The sequence below is a fragment of the Bos grunniens genome, chromosome 25, assembly GCF_055505025.1.
Source record: "Bos grunniens cultivar Pamir isolate PY7600 chromosome 25, Bosgru_T2T1.0, whole genome shotgun sequence".
NCBI classification, from domain to species: domain Eukaryota; kingdom Metazoa; phylum Chordata; class Mammalia; order Artiodactyla; family Bovidae; genus Bos; species Bos grunniens.
The window spans coordinates 5,731,777-5,739,887 of NC_141189.1; the positions used below are offsets into that span (position 1 = coordinate 5,731,777).

The 8,111-nt window shown below is 46.0% G+C and overlaps 1 long non-coding RNA gene across 1 annotated transcript in view; it reads right to left on the minus strand.

Annotated features, from left to right (window-relative positions):
* The window catches only part of LOC147344803 (uncharacterized), a 32,900-nt gene extending 24,795 nt beyond the window's left edge, over positions 1-8,105 (minus strand). Inside the window, exon 1 of the long non-coding RNA XR_015154318.1 lies at positions 7,275-8,105. This is a non-coding gene — a long non-coding RNA (uncharacterized LOC147344803). The remainder of the gene's footprint in view (positions 1-7,274) is intronic.
* Positions 8,106-8,111: the final 6 nt, after the last annotated feature.

Here is an 8,111-nt window from a genome sequence, read left to right on the forward strand (position 1 = left end):
ATCTTGTCCCCATGAATCTTAAATAGAAGAAACATGAAAAATAGGCTGACTTAAGATTGTTTTTAACTGAAGAAGTTTTTCCTGAGACTTCCAAATCCAAAGGCAATTTTACAGTATACCAGGGTCCTGTGGCGACGCTGTGTCCTCCTTCACAGGCTTGTGTCTCAGGGATATGAAGACAGAGAGCTGAGATAGTTACAGGATGCTCTGGAGGGATGGCAAGATCCATCCAGGCTGACGACTGAAAGGCCCCCCACACACACACCCTGCCTCAGTGTCTCCCCCGATGCTCAGACACAGGCAGGTCAGCTCTGTGAGGGCAGATGGTTTTGGGTATTGTATTTCACTGCTGTTAATCAGCAGTGAGAGAGTGCCAGACCCGAAGGGGCAACAGAGTGAATATGGTAAGCACATGTGGAGTGAATGCCTCCCAAAGAAATGCACTGCTTTCTGACACTGCACAGAGCACTTCCTAAAATCAGGCTGGGGACTTCCCTGATGGTCCAGGGGTTAAGAATCTGCCTTGCATTGCAGAGGATGTGGGTTCAGTTCCTGGATGGGGAACTAAGACCCCACATGCACTAAGCCCCCGTGCTGCAACAACTGAGCCTATGGGATGACCTGAGGCAGCCAAATAAATAAATAAATAAATGAACATCTTTAAAAAAAAAAAAAAAAAAGAAAATCAGATCCCTGCCTCCTGGCGGAATCCACTTGCCAACCCTGGTGTTGATACCCAGAACCCTGCAGAACCACCTGAATGGAAGAGAGGTCTCACGGTTTCTTCAAGTCACTCTTCTGTTCCTGGGTCCTTCAGTCTTCCCAAGTTTCCTTCCCAGATTTCCTTTGTCATCTTCTGGCACTTCTCAACCCCATTCCTCCCCTTTCTGTCCTAGTCTTTGGGGTACAGGGGCAGAGCCCTCAGAAAGACCCCCGCCCCAGCCCTCTGGAGAAGGGGGCTTCCCTTTGAATCTCACCACCTGACCTCTCTCCAATGCACTGGCAGACAGAAGTCACTGTTCGGACTGGTAGAGGAAGGGATAGTAATATTCTGTTGGTGGTGCCCACATCATGCTTGTGATGTTTCTAAACTTGGCACTCTACAGCTCTGGAGGGAACCTGGTTTGGGTCCTTGGGTGCAAATACACCAATGTGAAAACACTGCCCTCTGGTGGTGGGGTCTCCGAATGCTGGGTGTGACTAACCGGGGAGACCCCAAATCACACAATCTAAGAATTATTATATATTAGAATTTTAGGGACTTCCTTGATGGTCCAGTGGCTCAGACTCCATGCTCCCAGTGCAGGGGGCCCGAGTTTGATCCCTGGTCAGGGAACTAGAGCTTACACACCACAACTAAGTTTCCACAGGACACAAAATCCTACATGCCGCAACTGAAGACCCTTTGTGCTGCAACAGACTGAAGATCCAGAGTGCTGCAACTAAGACCCAGCACAGCCAACTAAGGAAATAAATACTTGCAGGGGAAGGGATTTTAGAACTGGAAGGGACATTTAGAGGGTATCAAGTCCAGCTTTTGGCTAATTTTGGATTCCCTTCCATAGCATCCCTGAAAAATAAATGGTAATCCAACTTGAACTCTTCCAGTGCAAAAAGGCAGCCCATTGCGGTTCTGGCTGACAGTCATGGTGCAAAAGTCCCACTCAGTACTGAATCGTAATGTCTCCCCTATTTTGACCTTATTCCGATCTAGTCTTCACTTCTGTAATTACACAAAATAAGTTCAATTCTTATGCATTGAAGTCAGACAGATAAGGTTTCCACTTTCCCACGAGTATGACCTTCGGCAACTTAACCTATCTTACCTCCTGCTTTCTTGACTATTAAATGAGGAATAATAACAGCATCTGCCTCGTAGGAATGCGAAGTTTAAACCAGAGAACTTGGCCCAGCGCCCATTATGCTAACGCTGAGCCATTTGCCAAGCTCCTTCTAGCATTCCTTATGACTTCCGCAGTTGACCTTCCCGGGGAGGCTCTCCCAGGCTGTTAGTCTGGTAGCTGACGGCAGCGAGCCTCTTGTTGGAGAGATGCCAGGGGCATCCATGAGGTTTAGACCTGGAGGACAGCCCACACGTGGAGAATTCTCCAGAATTCCACAGCAGCTCCTCACTCCGCTGGGGAGAGTGGGGGCCCAGACAGAGGCAGGCTCAGTGACTTGCCCAAGACCATTCGGTTAAGGCAGAGAGAGAAATAATTCTTCGTGGCAGGAGATGAGATGAAGTTTCTGACCCAGTATTTATTTAAAACACACACACACACACACACACACACACACACACACACACACACACCGGACTTCAGTTAGCCACATATGCTGTTTTTGCCTGAAAGTGTTAGTCGCTCAGTCATGTCCGACACTTTGGGACCCCATGGACTGTAGCCCACCAGGCCCCTCTGTCCATGGGGATTCTCCAGGCAAGACTGCTGGAGCGGGTTTCCATTCCCTCCTCCAGGGGACCTTCCCGACCCAGGGATTGAACCGGGGTCTCCTATATTGCAGGCGGATTCTTTACCAGCTGAGCCACCAGGGAAGCCCACTGTTTTTGCCTAAGGACATGTAATTTCAGAATGACTTAAAGATCTAAGACGGTATAATCCACGCAGTCTTGCAAAATAATATTAATTGTTATCCATGATGACTGAAACCAGGGCATTGGCACCATGTTCTGTAGAGTAGTTACTTCCCTGGCGGCTCAGATGGTAAAGCGTCTGTCTACAATGCAGGAGACCCAGGTTCGAGCCCTGGGTTGGGAAGATCCCCTGGAGAAGGAAATGGCAACCCACTCCAGTACTATTGCCTGGAAAATCCCATGGACAGAGGAGCCTGGTAGGCTACAGTCTATGGGGTCACAAAGAGTCAGACACGACTGAGTGACTTCACTTTCACTTTCTGTAGAGTAAGTGGAGCAAACGTTTATTTACATGATTTTGGTAAATGTTTTGGGATAGTTTTTAAGACTGCTAAGTTTTGTATCACTGGCTATATTAAACATATATGTTTTATTTCCTATATTCTTAAAGCTCTGGCACCTGGGGACTCCCTGGCTGGGGAGTCACGGCCTCTCCCAGGGCTGCTGAGGGACAGCAAATGGCTCTCCTACACAGGCTCACCAATCCAGAGCCCACACTCTGAACCACCTCCTCTGCCCTGTTCGTGTACCTTGGGAGTACTTCCCTCCCTAATCATCCCAGGACCAGGACCAGACGAGGGACCGCCCCTCTGCCCCAGAGCCCACTGAAGTTACTCCACCAGCCAATCCTAACCCTGCTCACCCAGCCGCCCCCTTTCCTTCCTGTGGGAACCATAACGAAAGCTCGTGCACCTGCTTTCCCCTTGCTCCTCTGGCTCCTGACCAACCCTGGGGCTTCCCCACAAGGCCCTGCGTGGCATGTCATGGTGTACCTTCTGCTTCCAGGGACAGGTCTCTGAGTGAATAAACTTTCTCCTTCATGACAATCATTTCCACATCTGTGTATCTTCCCATATCTGATTAAAGCAAATCCCAGGGACATTTGAAGGTACATATACCAATTAGCTTCCTCGTCCTCCTTTCACATGTGATCCAATCCTGGGTCCTTATAGGGAACCCAGCAGGTTCTGGGTCAACTCCCAGGGAGCACAACTTTGGGTATTTCCAGAAATCACAGACTGCTGCCCTAACACCCACACGCTACCAGGAACTGAGGTTGGAGATCTGTTGTGAAAAGGCCAACCTTGAGGTACGGTAAATCCACAAGACTGGAAGGGAACTTGCTGGCTATTATAAGGGACTGTTCTCTCTTCTGAACCCTGAAATCTGGCTTAGGCTAATGAAAAATGTATCCTGAGGTTTTGGAGCAGTGATCCTGTAATACTTTTTTTCTACAGACATTTTTAAAAAACCAACTTTCAGGAGCTTCCCTGGTAGCTCAGTGGTAAGGAATCCACCTACCAATGCAGGAGACATGGGTTCGATCCTGGTCCACGGAGATCCCAAATGCGCTAGAGCAACTAAGCCCGTGTGCCACAACTACTGAGCCTGTGCTCTACAGCCTGGGAGCCACAGCTACTGAAGCCCTCATGCCTGGAGCCCACACTCCACAACCAGAGAAGCCACTGCAATAAGGCCGTGTACCGCAACTAGAGAGTAGTCTCTGCTCTCCACAACCGGAGGAAAACCCCACGCAGCAGTGAAGATCCAGCACAGCCAAAAATAAAATAAATACAATTAAAAAAAAAGATATCACTAAAGACCTTCTAAACACCTATAGAACAATTCTTTAAACATCACTAATTATGTAATTATTTAATGCTTAATGACCTCCATAGTGATTACATTTGTTGAGCAGTACAGGACATGCACTATATTTGATGAGAATTAAATATTACCTTTAATAGATATGTACCATAAAGCAAATAAACAATGTAAATGTGTAAAAGACATATCATTAATGCACTAGGATTTAGCAAAATAAATATGACAAATTGGGTAATTTTTTTTAATGGTTGCTGGGACGTCCCTGATGGTCCAGTGGTTAAAACTCTGCACTTTCACTGGCAGAGAGAACTAAGATCCCATATGCCACACGGGCGGGGAATCCATATGCCACTTAGGGAACTAAGATCCCACATGCCACGTGGGGTGGCCAAAATTGTTTTAAAAATGAATCCAAGAGAAGACCTGAGAACTATTCTCCTTATTTGACGGAAACTTAGAGAAGTTGACTGACTTGCCCAAAGTTCCATACGTACTGTAGCTGGTAAACTGCAGAGTCAGAGTTTGAACTAGATAAATAGATAAATAGAGTTCTATTTATCTCCAAAGTTAATGAACTCTTTTAAGGTATCATACTTTTTTTTTTAATAATAGATTGCATAAAAAACATTTTAAAAATGTGTTAGAAATAAAATGTGTAAGAAGTGGCCCTTCAGGAGATTTACAGGCTGGTGACTACAGATTTCACTTACCAAATTAGGAAAATGATACTTTGTATTCATAAGTATGCTTACATGCTTGCTCTTCTAAGTATGGTATTTGTGACAGTATGCTATTTACATACATCTGAGACTATCTTACATCCCTAGACACCCCATAAACTGGCCCCATCCCTGCGCTATGGAAATAAACTGGATGATCAGCCTTTGAACCACTTTGCTGAACACCTGAAACTAACACAACACTGTGAATCAGCTATGCGTTAGTTGCTCGGTCATGTCCGACTCTTTGTGACCCCATGGGCTGTAGCCGGCTCCTCTGTCCATGGGATTCTCCAGGCAAGAATACTGGAGTGGGTAGCCATTTCCTTCTCCAGGGGATCTTCCCGACCCAGGCATTGAACCTGGGTCTCCTGCATTGTAGGCAGACTCTTTATGGTTTGAGCCACCATGGAAGCCATCTGAGACTATCTTACTTCCCTAGGCATCCCATAAATTGACCCCACCTCTTCGCTACAGAAATGAACTGGATGATTAGCCTAGAGTGGAAAAATCTGCATGCATTTTTCAATCCCTCCACACTGAATTGTATAAGACCTTTTCTACAGGAAATTTTCCCTCGTTAGGACCACACCCAGCACTTGGGACAATATCTAAATCATAGGCATTATTAACAAAGAGTATGCATTTATGGTTTTGTCCTTTTGTTAATTTTTTTTTTTTTTTTTACCTTTTTGGCCACATCACATGGCATGTGGGATCTTAGTTCCAGGACCAGGGATCAAACGCACACCTCCTGGAGTGGAACCACAGAGTCTTAACCACTGGGCCACCAGAGAAGTCCCTGTTAACTTGTAAGTTTTATAGGTATTGATTCAATAATATTTTCAAGAGTCTTGTGGGGAACAGGTAGCTAGCATTAACCCATGCAAGAGACAGAAGTGGAGGCAGACTGGTGGTAAGTGCTCACTGTCATTCAGCTGGTGGCACAAACAAGAACCAATCTTCTTACTCTCCAAATCCACATTCCAGATACTATATCAAAGGTTTCCTGAACAGAATGAAATTCTTAGATCTTTGCAAACACATAATCTTTCCAACGTATGATTGGTTATGTTCTGGATGTTCCTATCTGTACAAACCCCCTTTCCCATTCACAACTGGGAGTGACCAATTGAAATCTCCAGACCGTTTCTTTTATTCATTTCGTTCAACAGACATTACCTAGGCACTTCCAGGTTCGAGGTACTATGCATTTCCTTCTACTTAAGACATCTGTGAACTGGTTTCACCCTAGTCTCAAAGTTCCTTGAGGACAGTGGAACTTCACCCAACTCTTCTGTACACTGCACAGAATGCCTGACAATACTTGGCACTTGGTGAATACTCATTGTTTCATGACTTGAAGCTTGACCAAAACTCCAATCTAGTCCTATTCCAATTCCAATTGAGGGGAATGGGACAAGATGGCAGACTAGTAGGACCTTGAGTTCACTGCCTCTAAAGAGCTCATCAAAATTACAACTAATTGCTAAACAGCCATCGATAAAGAAGACTGGAACCTACCAAAAAAGAGATCCTACATCCAGACATAAAGAAGAAAGCACAATGAGATAGGAGAGGCACACTCTTGATAAAATCAATTCCAAATGAATCAATAATGCAAATAAAATCATCCATAGCAGTGTCCAACCGCTTCATTCCTCCTGTTTCCCATTTCTAAGTACCAACTTCCCTGGAATTGATTTTTTAAAGGGCACAGTCCTCATTGGATACTAGATTAGGGTCATCACAGTAGTTTAAAAAACACACACGAAGAATAACTTGATTTCCTTGTAATTCCAATGTTCTTACACCAGACCATGATGGGATAAGGGGGCAATGTTCTGGACTAGGAATTATGTCAGCATTGCCACTGACTTCCATCAAAATCTTCCTGGAGTCTCAAAAACCTCTGGCCCTGTTTCCTCAGTTATAGAATATGATGGTTTCACTTAAGAGCCCCTGAGGAACTAAGAGTCTACCATCCAGAATGCCTCATAAAATATGAAAGAAAATGCATCGAATGGTAAGCTTTGTTTAGGCTGAAATGCAAAATATTAACTCAAAAGATAGTATCAGTGATTAACGTTAAAATGTCTCATTGTTACTCTTCTGGGGCTAAATTATTTCTTACCTTGTCATTTATCATAAAGAGTTTGGTATTATTGATTTCTATGTGTCACTCTCATTTACCCAGACTATAAATCCCTTCAAAGAAGGAACTGTCCTTTGTAAAGAGGTGGTATCTAAGTTAAGCACTTGGTATTTTGACTCTGGGTAACAACTCTACATACTTTCGGATTCGTTCATCTGACTTGGAGACAGAGGAGGAATCCTCGCTTCCACGTGCGGTCCTTCCCATGCCAGGATGCTGTCTCCAGGAAGGAATAATTAACTGAAAATGATCTTTCCACTCTCCATGTGCCCTATAAAGCCCTAGGACCAAAGACCTTGCAGCCATGGGACCAAAGATAACCAATTATTCCAGGGCATTAGCACTGAATAAACAGCCCCAGAGAAGACAGTATATGTGGCTGTGAAGTCGGGAATCTGACAAGTTCACTTTGGTAAACATCACCTGACAAGTTTCTGGGTCAATCACCCCAGGGCCAGGAGAGCTGGTCCAAAATTTCTGAGTTCAAGGGCAGCCAGTCTGGTGGAAAGAGGGGTTCAAGTCACTGTCTTCCTGAGTTTGAGGGACGGCTGAACTCCCCCAACTCCTAGGTCCTGTGGCGCCACCTCGGGAGCAGGGAACGATGCTGACCCAAGAAGGGTAGAGAACGTTCCTTGGAGAGACCTCCACAGAGGGAGGGCGGGCTCTGAAGAGGCCTCCTCACAGAGGGAGGAAAAAAAAGTAGGGATTTGTCGGTCCGTTTGGTTCAAAAGGTCCCAATTCTCAGGAATTCATTCCGTGACCAAAGCACTTGTGAAAACGCCAAGGCCCCACACTTCGGTCCGCGAGTCTCAGGACATTTTGCGAGGAAAGCACTAAGAGGTCCACGTTGTCCCGCCACCAGCTCCCAGCGCTCCCTGGACGCAAACTCCTGAAGAGCCGCCCGACCCTTCCCCGCGGCGCGCGCGCCCCAGGGCGCGCGTGCGCCGACAGCCCGCGCCGCCGCGCCGCGCAGGCG